The sequence below is a fragment of the Corvus brachyrhynchos genome, unplaced genomic scaffold, assembly GCF_000691975.1.
Source record: "Corvus brachyrhynchos isolate BGI_N302 unplaced genomic scaffold, ASM69197v1 scaffold178, whole genome shotgun sequence".
NCBI lineage: Eukaryota > Metazoa > Chordata > Aves > Passeriformes > Corvidae > Corvus > Corvus brachyrhynchos.
The window spans coordinates 1077365-1091543 of record NW_008239304.1 but is presented as its reverse complement, the minus strand read 5'-3'; the positions used below and the strand labels follow the sequence as shown (position 1 = coordinate 1091543).

Here is a 14179-nt window from a genome sequence, read left to right as displayed (position 1 = left end):
GGGAGCACGGGCACATCCCCGGGCATGGGCGCACCCGCGCCGCGCCCCGCCCGGCCCCGCAGCAGCCGCGCTGTGCCGCCGCCTCCTCCAGGTGGGGGGGGTGCCGCTGGAACTTCGCTACAGCTGCGCTGGCGCCTCGCACCCCGCGTTAAATGGGCGAAAACCCCTAGGCGGACACGATCCTTCAAAACTCACAGTCATGTCATGATAGAACTTCCCGCGCCTTCGGGGCAAGGAGAGACACAAGCTCGCGAATCGCCTGAGTGCTGATGGAGGCACATTGTGATGCTGTCTCCCGTGTTATCCCCTTTTCTAAGGATCGTGCACTCTTCCCTCTCTTTCTGGCTTTTGTCTTTTAAACAGCAACGGTATGTTAACTCAAAGCCTTCAATGACATTTGGTTGCTTTCCCGAATTAGTTAAATTTAATTCAGAACTGAGCAAGGTGCATAAATAGTTCAATTACCTTTCCAGCATAGCTGCCTCCATATTTAATTTTAAGTTCCATCTGCCATCCTGTTGACCTAATTAATCTAATTTTTAATGTTAGCTTTATTCCCTAGACTTGAGGAACACTCTGCTTTTTAGATTTGTATTAGCTGCGTGTTGCAAGGTTTCGGCAGAGGGAGTAGGGCAGAGACTGCGGGGTGGCCTCTGTGGGAAGAGGTGTGCGGCTCTCCCGTTTTGGGAACAGCTGGCTCCTGCCAGCCCCGCAGTGGAGACATTGCGGCCACAGCTAAGCCCTTCGGCAAAGCCAGCGGTGCCTCTGTGAAAGCATAGCCAAGAGAGAGCGGAAAATGCGGTGCGGAGAGAAGAAGTGGGAACAGAAACGGTGAGAAACAACAGGGAGCACCAAGGTCAGAGAGAGAGATGAGATGATGCTGTTCGTGGCAGAGAACTGCAGACCCTGGGAGACCCATGCCAGAGCAAAGGGATATACCCAAAGAAACTGTGGCAAGCCCAGACCAGAGCACATTTTCCTGAAGAACTGCAGCCCATGGAAAAGCCATGCCAGAGCAGAGGAAAAGTGTGAGAAGGAAGGAGCAGCGAAGAGAAACTGTTACATACTGACAGTACGTGCCCTCAATTCTCTCTGTGCGCGCCGGGAAGAGAGGAGTCTGGAATGAAGCTGAGCCTGGGAAAAGAAGGGAGAAAAGCTGTTGTTTTAACGTGTGTCTTCTTCTTCACCACTACCCATACCAGCTTTTACACTTTTATTTTAATTGGCAATAAAGCTTCTCCCAGTCAAGTTTGTCTTGTCTGCAACAGTAATCGGTAAACAGTATTCCTGTTTTTATGTCAACCCATGAGCTCTCTCACTCCAGTTCTTCCTCTACTTGTCCTGCTGGGGAGAGGGGCTGTGAGCAGCTGGGTGAACATTTGGCTATTAGCCAAGAGTAACTCACCATGAGGTTGCCAAGTAAGTTAAGAACACAACACTCCCAGTGTGGTTGCTGAAAGTATTTTCTGTGCTCTGGGCTTTGTGGTTTTCAGACTTGGAACTAGGGTCAAGTCCATCAAGAGATTCACTGATGGCAGAAAAATGCCACTTCATGCAAAAAGAGAAGTGATTATGAGATTGCCACTGAGTTTAGCAAGTTTTGATTTTGGTCATAAACTGTAACTACAGACAGATAGTAAAATATTAATTAAATCCAATAACCTACGTCATACACTACATAATACATGCCATTTTGTTCTCAAACTTGTATCACTAAAATCAATGAAAATCCTGTCACCCATATGACAGATAGAGAGGATGATTGCCAGATTAGGATTTATGTGCCTGACTCTAAAAATGCTACCTATCCAGAATGACATTATATTCTGTAATAAATGAATCATAAAATTCAAAGCAAAGGGATAGAGGGACTGCACAGAGGCTAAATAAGAATCAATAAAACAGTCATGTTATTCTCAGGGTGGGTTATAGAGTCAGCCCTTTATAGAATCATTCTCTGACAACCCAGTTTGTATTTGTCAGTCTTAATGTTAATTTCCTACAAATTGCTTTGCCCTTTGGCAAAGAAGAAATTTCTCTATAAAGCTAATGATTTTTATTTTTTTTAAAGAATTACTTATTTTAACTTTTTTAACAGCGTTCCAATTCCTGAATTTGTGTTTTCACTTACCCAGCAATCAAGGTAATCTGTTTTGGTTTTTGGTTTGCTTCATCTGTGTTTGACAATTTCATCCAGATAATATTAGTTAGTACTTTTAAGTTGTTGCTCATTTTTCCATATTTGGAGAAGAGGAATAAAAGTGGCTAGGATTTGCATTCAGCAAAAATTCTTAGAAAAGGCAAATCTCTTCTGGTTTGAGTTTTACAAAAGTTTCACTGCAATTTCTCTAAAAAGTGATCTTCAACACCTATGACTGCAGATTCTACTGACAACACATACTAATGATCAATTATATGTAATTTTGTCTGAACCAGGCTATTTGAAGCCTTTAATAATTCTAAATGTATTCCTTATAATTTTAAGCACTCTGATCTCCACATAATTGGTTTAAGAGCCTCATTCTGATCAAGGGCTTTACACAAGTTGGTAATTCCATTTATTTGAGCATACAATGATACTTGATTGAAATGGCATTTTGAAGATACAAAACTAAGAAGTTTTCTTTTTTTTCCTCAATAATTTCACTTCTCTTCAAAGATTAAACTTACATATCTTGAGAAATATTCTTTATTTTAAATGTACATACATTTCTTACAGAAAATGTAACTATTTTTACCTAGTGATGTGTTTAACAATAGCATCTTTAAGATGTGACAGGGAATCTGTTACTGCAGCAGTTGTAAGAGAATAATACTAATGGTAACACAGACATAATTTTAAACTGAGAGTTTAGAAACTGCCTCATGGCTCTTCATCATTGTCCAGTCAAGAAGCATTGTTGTTATTAACAAATATTCATCTCTATTTCAAAATATGATCTATTTTGCAAATTTTTAGTAACATAAATATTTTAAGACTTACTAATTTAGAATCATAACTGTTCAGGTACCTTTACCTCTGACTAGCTGATGGAGCCTACAGGGAGGTAGTGATGAAGATGATATAGCTGGTAATATACTTGTAAGTTACACTACTGGTGTGAGCAATATGGTTGTTGCACAAGGAAAAGGATAGAATGAGAAAAAAAGAGGGAGTATACATTTAAATATGTACTTGTAATCTATGCACCAAGATATATAGGAAGAAAAGCTTGTATGCATAGGTTACTGACGGAACAGGAGGGACATGCTGAGAAATCATTAGGAAATGCAAGGAAATTTATGCCCTGAACACTGTGTCCCAAAAGTGCTTTACTCACTTCCTGCAAATGAAGAATGTGTTCACTTAAGGCAATAAAGTATGGAGATAAAATAGTTTTAAGAAATTAACTGCAAGGGCTGTGTTACTATATTTGAATAAACTTATGTTGAAGGGAATCCCAAAGGAACATCTAGGTATCCCACTGCCCACAAGCAAAGCCAGATATATGTTGTCACTGCTGGCAGATGTCGATCCAAATCTACTTCTGGAATCACCATTGGTAGAGTCTGTCAGTGATAGAAACTCCACACTGATCTGTGTCAGTGAGTTTTACTGTCTAACTTTAGAAGGGGTCTCCAAAATCTGAAACAAGTTCATCTTGCTGCAATTTAAATTTATAGCTTCTGGTGAATCCTATTCTCCAAAAGCATGAAGAACAAATTACTCTTTTCCTCTGATCAACAGTCTTTCCCATATTGGAAATTATTGTAACCCTACTCTGTATTTCATCCCTGTGATATGTTTACTACCATATTTTAACCCTGTTCTTTTAATCACATACCACGGTTTTGAGATCTCTGATCACTTTATTATCCCACTGAATCTTTCAAATTGGACTAAGACGTTTTTTATTGTCAATGTCTAGAACACTAGAAAACCATTGAACAGAGCAGATTTACTTAATAAATGTAAATTATTTTGGCTCGATAGGATTTGCCTTTTCTTTGGTATCTTCCAGACATTTAGACATAGTGTGCTAAATTACCTGTCCCTGTGTTTTCCAGAAATTGAGAGTAGAATGACAAGAGTTTCATTTTCTGACCCTTTTCAATGCACTGGTTTGAAGGTCCCTCTTTTAAAGCAACCCTTTAATTTGCTTTGGTTTTTTACAGTCAGTCATCTGGTACCTGCTTGTTCTCTACAGTTTCTCAAAAGCAATGGCTAACAGTTCTGAGACCCTTTCAAACAATTCTGCAAATATTCAGGGGCAGAGTTCATGAGATGATTACAACAATCACATTTTTACAAAAATTACAAAATGGATTCATTACAGACAAAGTCTTACCTAAGCCCTTTTTTTCCTTCTCATTGCTGTGATGGCGGACCTAACCAACTGCATGCCATTAATGACTGGTACATACGTTTTAAATTATTGTTTCTTCCATTTCTCTCCTTACTACATTCTTTCTCCACAATGGGACACTTCCTTTCCTTTTATCTTCTTTATACTAATACTTATTATGTTTGCAATGATTTCTTACTAACCTTGATGTCTTTTGCTAGTTGCATCTCAATTTCTCCTTGACTTTTGCTACTTGTGTCTTGAACTGCTTTGAAGTATTCATCTCTTGCTCTTCTTTGACTTTCATCTTCTACTTCAGGCCATTGCAGACTTCAAGATTTAATGTATTTGTCTTCTCTGGCTTTCCCTATTCTTCTGATATTACTGCAATTTAATCTTTAATATTTTTCCTGTAGGGTAAATGCTCCAAGGTGCTGATATTTCTCATTCTTCATGAATTTGATCAGATTGATAAATACCTGGAGATGTCTGCTAACACAAGTACTCTCAAAAAGACACATATAACAAAGATCCAGAGAGCATGTTCGCTCAAATGGTCAGCATTAAGGACACATGGGTTTTTATGGACAGCTTACACATGTTTCAGAATAAGGCATTGTTATGTGCACCTGTCCAAGATCAGAGGCAGACCACCATCTCAAGCAAAGAGCTCTAAGCAAAGCCCTCCCAAGCTTACAACTGAAACAGAAAACATCTTAATGGTGTGACATCTCTGCCTGACACCGCATCTAATCTTTCTGACATTCTATATAGCCCCAACAACCACAGCAGATGCAACAGGAATTCACAAAGATATATCCTGGAACACAGACTTTCACGAATAGGAGAATTTCTTCTTCATCCAAAGTTGTTCAACACAGAAGGATCTGGCTTTTTATTTAATGCAAACTGCAGAACTTCCCCAGCCAACCTCAGCGACTCAGGTTTGACAAAGCCTATTCAAGAAAAATACCTTGTCTAGAGATAAAAATCTTAATTTTTCACTTTGACTACTGAATTTTTAAGTTGTCATTGTCAAAGTTAAGTTTATGTTTCTAGAAAAGCATGCAATTAATTTTTGTACTTGCTGATGTTCAAAAATTCAAAACTCTTTTCTTGTCCAGTGAACAATTTAAACTGTACATTAAAATTTACAACACAATAATAAGCAGCGTCTTGAGGCTAAGGACAATCTTCTATCTTTACATATCAATTCTTTTAGATGCAGTTTATTCATTATAAATTGGGAACTCTTCTCATCTGACTGTTCTCAGTAGATCCATGAAAAATCTGAAGCTTTTCCTGTCCTGGAGTTTTATCTGGCACACATCACAGCTTCCAGAAAAAGGCAAATGTCCCCCTGTGTCCTAGTCCCAGACACACCCTTTCAAAGCAAACACTGTATGCAGTAGATTTTCTGTGAGCAAAACAGTCATAACATCATAAGATTGATGGAGCTTTTAAACCAATGCCTATTAAGACCTTCCTGTGTTACTGATGATCTCCTTGAGAAAATGTTTTCCTAGTTTAAGCATCTCTAGCTATTTTATATGTTCCTTATACAGAAGTACTCAGAGTCAAGAGCTGTGGCTAAATTTTCAGATTTGGCTTCATTTAAGCACCAAAAAATGTTGGGCATCTAGCTGAAGTTTGTGTGTTGGATGGTGACGTGTTTTAACCATTTCACAGCATAAAATCTCAATAGAAGTAATTCAGAAGTTGGGTAGGACATAGGTACCCTTTGTCAGCTTTGACTTCTCTAAATTTCTTTCTCGCCTTTCTTGCCATTTTGTGTGATTAAGATCCTAGAAGTTTAAGGAGTAGGTCAGCAGTTTTCTAATCCATACCTGCTGTAGTTTATATGTTTTCCAAAGTATGTGACTGAAGGTCTTCCACATGTTTTTTGTTCTCAGGCAAAAATGAGAAATAAGGATAGGCAAAGAGGGTGTGTTACTTCTCCTATTTTTACCCACTGAAATTTTCCTGTTTGCTCAAATATGTTGTCCAGAAACACAGATGTACAATTTGAGTTATGCTCAACAAAAGGTACTGTGGGTGATAGTATAATGTCAAAGGTATATTTGGTTTGGGTGACCTTATTTCACTATGGATTTTCATGCCTGAAGTAAGTTATAAGAAAAATTTTGCAAATTCACTTGTATAACTTACCTGGGCAAGTAATTCTAGTGCAGAAAAAACTAGAAGATGAAGTATATAATGAAACTTTTAGCTCTTCATTCTTTTATATAAGAATGAAAATAACATGAAAAAATGTGTATTATATAGCAGAAGAGTTTGGGGTTTTTAAATTTTCTCTCTGAAACACACTCTCCTGTTTTTCTTTACTATGTAGATCACCAGCATCTTTTAAGAAATGTCTCTGTAACACAGTTTGAAAAAACATTAATTATTCTAATCATTGCGGTTGATTAAACAGGTAGAGGACCCTTTTTGATTCTTCATTTACCACTTTTCCTCCTTCCTGAGAGTTCTGCACAGCTGGAGATTTTCAGCCCCATTGTAGCCTCCTCATCTTAGTAAAGTTCTTTTGGCATGCTAATTAATCTCCTTCCTAATATTTATTTTCCCTGACCACAAGCCATTGTCTGCTTTTACATCTTATTTTGAAGAGACAGGGTTCTTGAAATTCTTGAATGTCTCTCTTAACAATAGCTCTACCCTATACATAATGTAGCAAGCAAGAAAATTATTTAATGAAAAATTTCTAACCTTGATACTTTTTTTTATGGGGTTTTTTTAACATTATACATGACCTTGCTTTTCTTTGAGGTTTTTTGTGCAAAACTGGGGTTATTTTTTTTCTGTTTTGCCAAAACACTAATCCAAATGGCAAGGTTTACTCAAATACTTAAACCAATTTTTAATCCAATTTATCCAATATAGAAATGTTCTGCTTTATATTAGTTCTTATTTCAGGCTTTTTTGAATCTTATTTACTGAAAAACAAATGTTCTCCTGTAAAATGTTTTATGCATGATATCCAAAGCATTGGATACGATAGAACATACCTTGTTATTATATACTGGACATATATTGGATATATATTGGTTATTACATATCAAACATCCCATCAAGCTTTATCTTCTTAATAGAGCACGTATTATTAAACACTTCTAATATATTCATTGACATTTAGACTGTTACAGAGGATTTTAATAAAATCTAAATAATTCTAATAATGTCTAAAAATGTTCATAATAAGGTGTCATTTATGAAGAAAGCTATCCTTTATCAAAATGTTTTACATGAGAAGTAAAAGAAACAAGGCTCATGTTTTTAGACACCAAAGATGGGTAGCTACAAATTCAGCCTAATGTCACACCTCTGAAAGATGTAAGTCTTTACAACTTAAAAGGGAAGCACAAAAGCAAAAGTTAAACTGATCAAAACAGAACCATCTTGCCCCTTTCTTCTGTCAGTAACTGAGCAAAGGCCTTCCCCTATAAGTGTCCTGTATTTTATAGTGAAGACAGGTTTACAAGCAGTACTTTATTGACTAACTGCAGGCTGATAAATTAACCTATGGAACTAGCTAGAGACTGTCATGTAATTTAGAGTTTAGTTGAACCCACCATGCCTCCTTCACCTAAAACACCTCTTTACTATAGAATCATAGAATCATTTAGGATAGAAAAGACACTTAAGATCATCAAGTCCAACCATTAACCCAGCACTGCCAAGCCTATCCCAAACCATGGCCGTAAGTGCCACATCTACAGGTATCTTAAATACCTCCAGGGATGGTGACTCAACCACTTCCCTGGGCAGCCTGTCCCAGTGCTTGAAAACCATTTCCATCAAGAAATTTTTCCTAATATTCAGTCTAAACCTCCTCTGGTGCAGCTTGAAGCTGTTTCTTCTTGTCACCTGGCAGAAGCAAGCAACTCCCACCTGGCTAAGCTTCCTTTCAGGCAGCTGTAGAGAGCAATAAAGTCTCCCCTGAGCCTCCTCTTCTCCAGACTGAACAACCCCAGCTCCCTCAGCTGCTCCTCATAAGATTTGTGCTCCTGACCCTTCACCAGCTCCATTGCCCTTCTCTGGACCTGCTCCAGCACCTCAATGTCCTTCCTGTGTGAGTGGCCCAGAACTGAACAGAGGATTTGAGGTGTGGCATCACCGAGTACAGGGGCATAATCACTGCTGTGGTCCTGCTGATACAATCTGTTGCCATTTTTTCTGATGCCAGCCAGGATCCCACTGGCCTTCTTGGCCACCTGGGACACACTGCTGGTTGACCAGTACCCCCAGTCTTTTTCCAACAGGCATCTTTCCAGCTGCTCTTCCCCAAGCCTGCAGTGCTGCACGGGGTTGTGGCTGAGGTGCAGAACCCAGTACTTGGCCTTGTTGAGCCTCAGACAACTGGCCTCAGGTCATTGCTCTAGCCTGTCCAGATCCCTCTGTAGAGCCTTGCAACCCTCCAGCAGATCAACTCCCACTCAACTTGATGTTAACCTGGAGGACTGCACATATTCAAAAGAATGTTGCGACAAAAGTCAAGCTTTGCTTAGTTAACATGTTAGATTTTGGAGCAAAGTGTAAGCATTAAAGGAATCTGTATTACAACAGAAGAGGATCCTTAGTCAGTTTTACAGTTCAATCACAAACCCTATCTATTCTTTGGCTCCGTTTCTAGACCTGTGTAAAATGTCTTAGAATTTCATGGGTTAACTGGCTTATTTTTCTTCTGCAAAACCACATTTACAGTAGAAGCCAAGTCCATTCCTAATCAAATACATAATTTGACAGGAGTACACATTTGTGCCCATTACGTTAATTTGTTTTGGGCCTGTAGGCACTATTACACATGCTGTATGTCTTACCTTGTTACCAATTCATTCAGAAGTGAGAGGAGGCTATGCAATTAAGTACAATTTCTTTACAAATAACCTGCATATAAAGTCTAGGTGTCTGAAATGACATTTCTTTTTTTCTTATGAATGTGCTGTAATCATTAAACTTTCTGTATAATTTAAAAGTAAGTTAAATTGATCATAAATCTTGCAAAAAAATAAGATAGGAGTTTTAGGATATAACTCAGAAGACCCTCTGCACATTCCTACCCAATTTTTAAATATGAAAATATCAAATTTATTGCAGGAAAAAAACCTTTCAATTACACATTTCTTCACAGAAATTTCATTTATTAAAACCACCAACACCTTTCTCATCTTTCTGTCACTTCCTGTCTTTCAAAATCACTTCTTTCCAGTTCATTTCCTTTTCTGTGGTTTTCAGAATACAAATACGTAGTTTCCTTCTACCTTTTCCTTTTCATCTTTTTTCATCTCTCTCTTCTTCTCTCACTTTCTTCAGTTAACTGCTTTGGCTGTATTTTATCTTAATAATCACATATATGGTCTATTCCAGAAATGGAAAATTGATGTGGAACAACAACAACACTGCTGTAGAGTTGGCCCTCCAGATTACCAGAATTGATGAAGCTGTTAGGAGTAGATTGGTACTAATTTATAGATTATTGCAGTTTCCAGCCTAATCTCTCTATATTGAACTGGACATTTTGAATTGGCAGCAGTGTTTCAGAATTGGCAGCTTGTCTTAATCAGGACATCTAGGAACTAAGTATTTTTCCATATGATCATTCTTGTAATTATTTTGATTTTTTCATCATCTTTAATACATTAAAAATCAGGGGAAAAAAGTTCTAAAACAAAAAATAAAAACCCCACAACCAAACAAAATAAACTCCAAGCCACCAGGAAATAACCCAAGGAACACTGGAAAGGAACTCCAGTTCCATGGCACTCCAATTAGCAAATAATCCAGCTAAACAGTTAAAATGTGTTACTGCAAAATAATTTCTTCCTGTAGGATGCTAACTCTGCTTATACAGTAGGCATTTTCACATAGCAAAATTTACCAGTTTATCCAACCAAATGGAAAGATTTCATTTTGTCAAAATTCAGCTGACCTATTAAAAAGTAGTTTCCATCATAATTAATTGGCTGCAATTGGTAGTTTCTGTATTTCAAAGACTAAGTTTCTCAGAGTCCTAGGCTGTGTAGGCCAGATATGTCTAAACCCCAAAGCACACCATAATGAGTTGTAGACAATGTAGTTTTGTCAGAGAGCCTGGTCAAAGACTTGGAAATTTCGAACCATCTGGCTTCTTAGGCAGCCCATAGGAGAGAGTAGGAACGTTAAGTGTTCAGACAATAAAGAAGTAATTTAGAGATACCAGTACGTGCAATTTGACATTCAATTAAAATTAATGTTTCAATTCAAGGCAATTAAAACACTGAAATTAAAAAAAAAAAAAAACAACTTTTTAAAGTTAGGATTCTACAAATAGTTTTAGGACATTGACTTTTCATCTCAATCAAAGAATAACCTACTTCTAATAACAGGGTCTCTCTCAGATTCAGAGTTACAGAACAGGAACAGTTTTAGCCACATGATAGGAGACTTTCTTTTAATCAATGTGGAGGAATGACACTCTTCATCACTCTGTAACTTTTTGTGTTGGTGACCACATATCAGAGTCATAATACCAGGGTGTTGCAGTGGGGATCCTGCAACACGCATATATCAAACCAGGAGTCCTGTGGAAAGGAAATATATATGGACAGACAGATTCTTGCTAGATGTTTCAGAGATGTTTATTTCTCCAGCCGCATGGCCGGAGCTCTGCCGAGGAACTGTTCCAGTCACGGGACCAAGGGTCCTTCTGCCCGCGCAGGGAACACAAACCAACCAACGGGAACGAGGCTGAGCAGGGGCAGGGAAACCCCGTGTCTGTGCCCTCAGGGCCCCTCTGCCAGGGCTACACGGCGGGGGAGGGACCCCAACACCAGGGTTACTCAGACCTTTGGTTTTGAGAGAGATTCACAATAAACAATTACATTTTGCTGGAAAAGGAAGGGAATCATGCACCAAGAGAAGTTTAAAAACCAGCAATGAGTGAATGACATAGAGCTTTCTGATTTTTGACATGTACCTGTAATTATCTTGGTAGTATGAAAATTAGCTCCAAGATAGACCATAATTCTCAGACCAAAACAGAAGCTGTGTGATGGGTAATATTTTGAGATATGGTACAGACATTTTTAGACAGTGTCATAAAACTTGTACAAGGAAATCATCTTGATACCTCCTCTCAGAGATTGTTCTGAAAATGGGGCATAGAATTAGAACAACAGAAGCAAATTATATCTTTCACATTAAATGAATAGGCTGCATTGATCAATATATACAAAATCACATTATGAATGCCAGAAGTCTGTACTAATCACTAAAGACTTGAAGTTGTATTTGAATCTGATTATTCCTGATCCTAGGCCATGTACACAGATAATATAAAGACAGAGAGTTATAAAGCAAGCAATGAATGCTTTTCTCTTAATAATAAACTTGGTATTTAAAATAAAATTTTCCTTTCCATAACTCATTCAAAGTGTTTTTCCCAATCTGAAAAAGTGTGTGTACATATTGATTAAAATTCCCATTGTTCTAATCCCTTATCAGATTTTTGGAGTGAGGTTTTTAAGAGGTTACAGTAAACAAAATTGACAGGTAAATGGTGAAATCTTTGGGGTTTTGATTTATAACAGATTCATGTTTTATGGTGACACTACTCCCTTTTAATTTACTTTTTATTTATATTTATATATTTATATTTTTATTTATATTTATTTATATTTTTATTCTTTTACTTTTTGAATAGCAGGTATTTCCCTTTTTTTTTCATTTCTCCATTTCTTTGATCCTATTTGGATATACTCACTGGCCAACTGCTTTATGCAGCTGGAAATGAGGTTGTTTTGTCCTTTATACAATGCACTCGCAGGGAATGAAACACGTTTGGGTTAAAGCTCTGAAGAACAGTAGTGGTTAACAATGTATATACTCTGGACATTTGGAAAGCTTTTGTCTTTTTTTCCTTTAAGTCAAAGCGTATTAAATTATAAATTTCTTCAAAAGTATATGGATAATAAATAGGGAAGTATTAACTAATGTTAGGTTAATGGTTACAAACTGACAATGAAGATTAAGAACATAACGGTCTTGTGAGAGTATCTGTGAGCTCTAAGCAGGAATAAGATATTTAATAATAATCTTCATTAACTGAAATCAAGGAGAATACATTAAACATTCCAGTTCCTTAAGACACAGTCATTTCTAAATTAATTTTTAAATTGAATTTAAATTAGTCAAATATTCAAGAATTCAAGGAATGTGGCTCAAAGTTAACTACCAAAATATTCGTACCTTTCAGAAGTTACATCTAGAGACCTCTTTGAGCAGAGCCGCGCTCATGCCGACATCTCACCAGGACAGCTCCGGGAAGCGCAGTTGGCGCCTTTTCCCGAAGTACCTGGGAGAGGAGCGCCCCCCGGTGGCGGCGGGGAACCGCAGCGGTTCCGTTGCACCCGGGTCCAGGTGGGAATGAAAGCTGAGTAATTACGATCCTGCTACTTGCTCGCCGTCCTAGCAATCTTTCCATTCCTCGTTTTAAAAACAGTACTATTTCATTTTCTTCCTAATTATTTATTTAGAGAAACTGGATATTATTTGTGTTTCTGGATGTGTTTCTGTTTGTCCCTTACACTGTTGCTAGTTATACCTACAAAAATTCTTGATCCCAGAAGCCTTGCTTGCAGGTACTAGAACTCGTGCCTTTACAATTATCCTAAGGTATTCTGGCAACCCCGTGTGATTGCAGGCGTGTTTCAGGACTGCTGTTCTTTGAAAAGCTAATGCAAGAGTATCAGTAAGAGCCATGAGGAAGATTCTTGTAGTGACCAGCATTTTAATGTGCGTAGAAGCCTGTTGTGTAGATCTGTCTTTAGAATCAGTTGTGTTTCCTCTCAGCATGTCATTTTCCTGCGACAGCACTGCAGCAAGCAGGCAAGTAGTGCTATCCCCCTGCAGTAACACGATGCCAGACCCAAGTCCCAAAGTCTTCCCTGCAAATCTGCCTTAGAAGACAATAGAAGCTGGAATTAAACCACTGTGACAACACCTTATCTTCTTAAGGTGCTTGAAAAGCATCTGCAATTGTTCCATGGATACCAAGAAAATATAACATTTTTTCAAAGTGTAAGCCTGTCACAAATTAATAGATCTATGTACGTGTGTGTAGTAAACCAGATTATATAGCAAGAGGAAGGCTGCCTCTTGTTTATGAGGAAAATATGTGGGTCACATAATCAAATGCTATATTAATATTGTTGGCAATTTCATGGCAAATGACTGAAAAATTTTTATTACTCTTTCCTACGGATAATATTTTGTGATAAAGATTTAAGAAAGGCAAATTCATTGTTAATAATAAATCCACTTTCAGGAATACAAAAGGAAAATTTATGTACAGGTCATAATTCTGACATAGCAAAGGAGGCAAGATCAAAAGAAATGCTTCCTGGAGAAAGTAGCCCAGCCCAGAGATGTAATGAGAAGTGCAACAGGATAGTTTGTCACTTTCAGGCAGCAAAGACAAATTCTGCAAAGACACCCACAAAACCTCCACATCTGTGGAAATGTTTACGCTTGAGGTGCCTAGGAAATATATTTCAAAGCAGCCACACCATCCACCCAAAGTGAGACAACAGTCAGATCACTATCTCTGCCACTTAGAAAACAGTGCTGAGTTCAAATATGATACAAGGTTGAGCAAAAAGCTCACAGTCAAAATTTTAAAATATGACATTTAAGTAAGTCTACTTTTCATAAGCTTTGACTGTTATTGTTAATGTCTCTGGGTATTGTTAGTGTGTTGTTGCTTGTGTCTAATGATACACTACATCAGAACACAAATTTAAAATGGGCTTTTGCAAATCATTTACTATGTGTGCTTGAGCCAAGTACAGCAAACA

The 14179-nt window shown here is 37.8% G+C and overlaps 1 protein-coding gene across 1 annotated transcript in view; it reads right to left on the bottom strand.

Moving 5' to 3' along the window:
- SPOCK3 (sparc/osteonectin, cwcv and kazal-like domains proteoglycan (testican) 3) overlaps nt 1-14179 on the bottom strand; it is a 187920-nt gene that overhangs the window by 171603 nt on the left and 2138 nt on the right. The gene's annotated exons all lie outside the window — the stretch shown is intronic.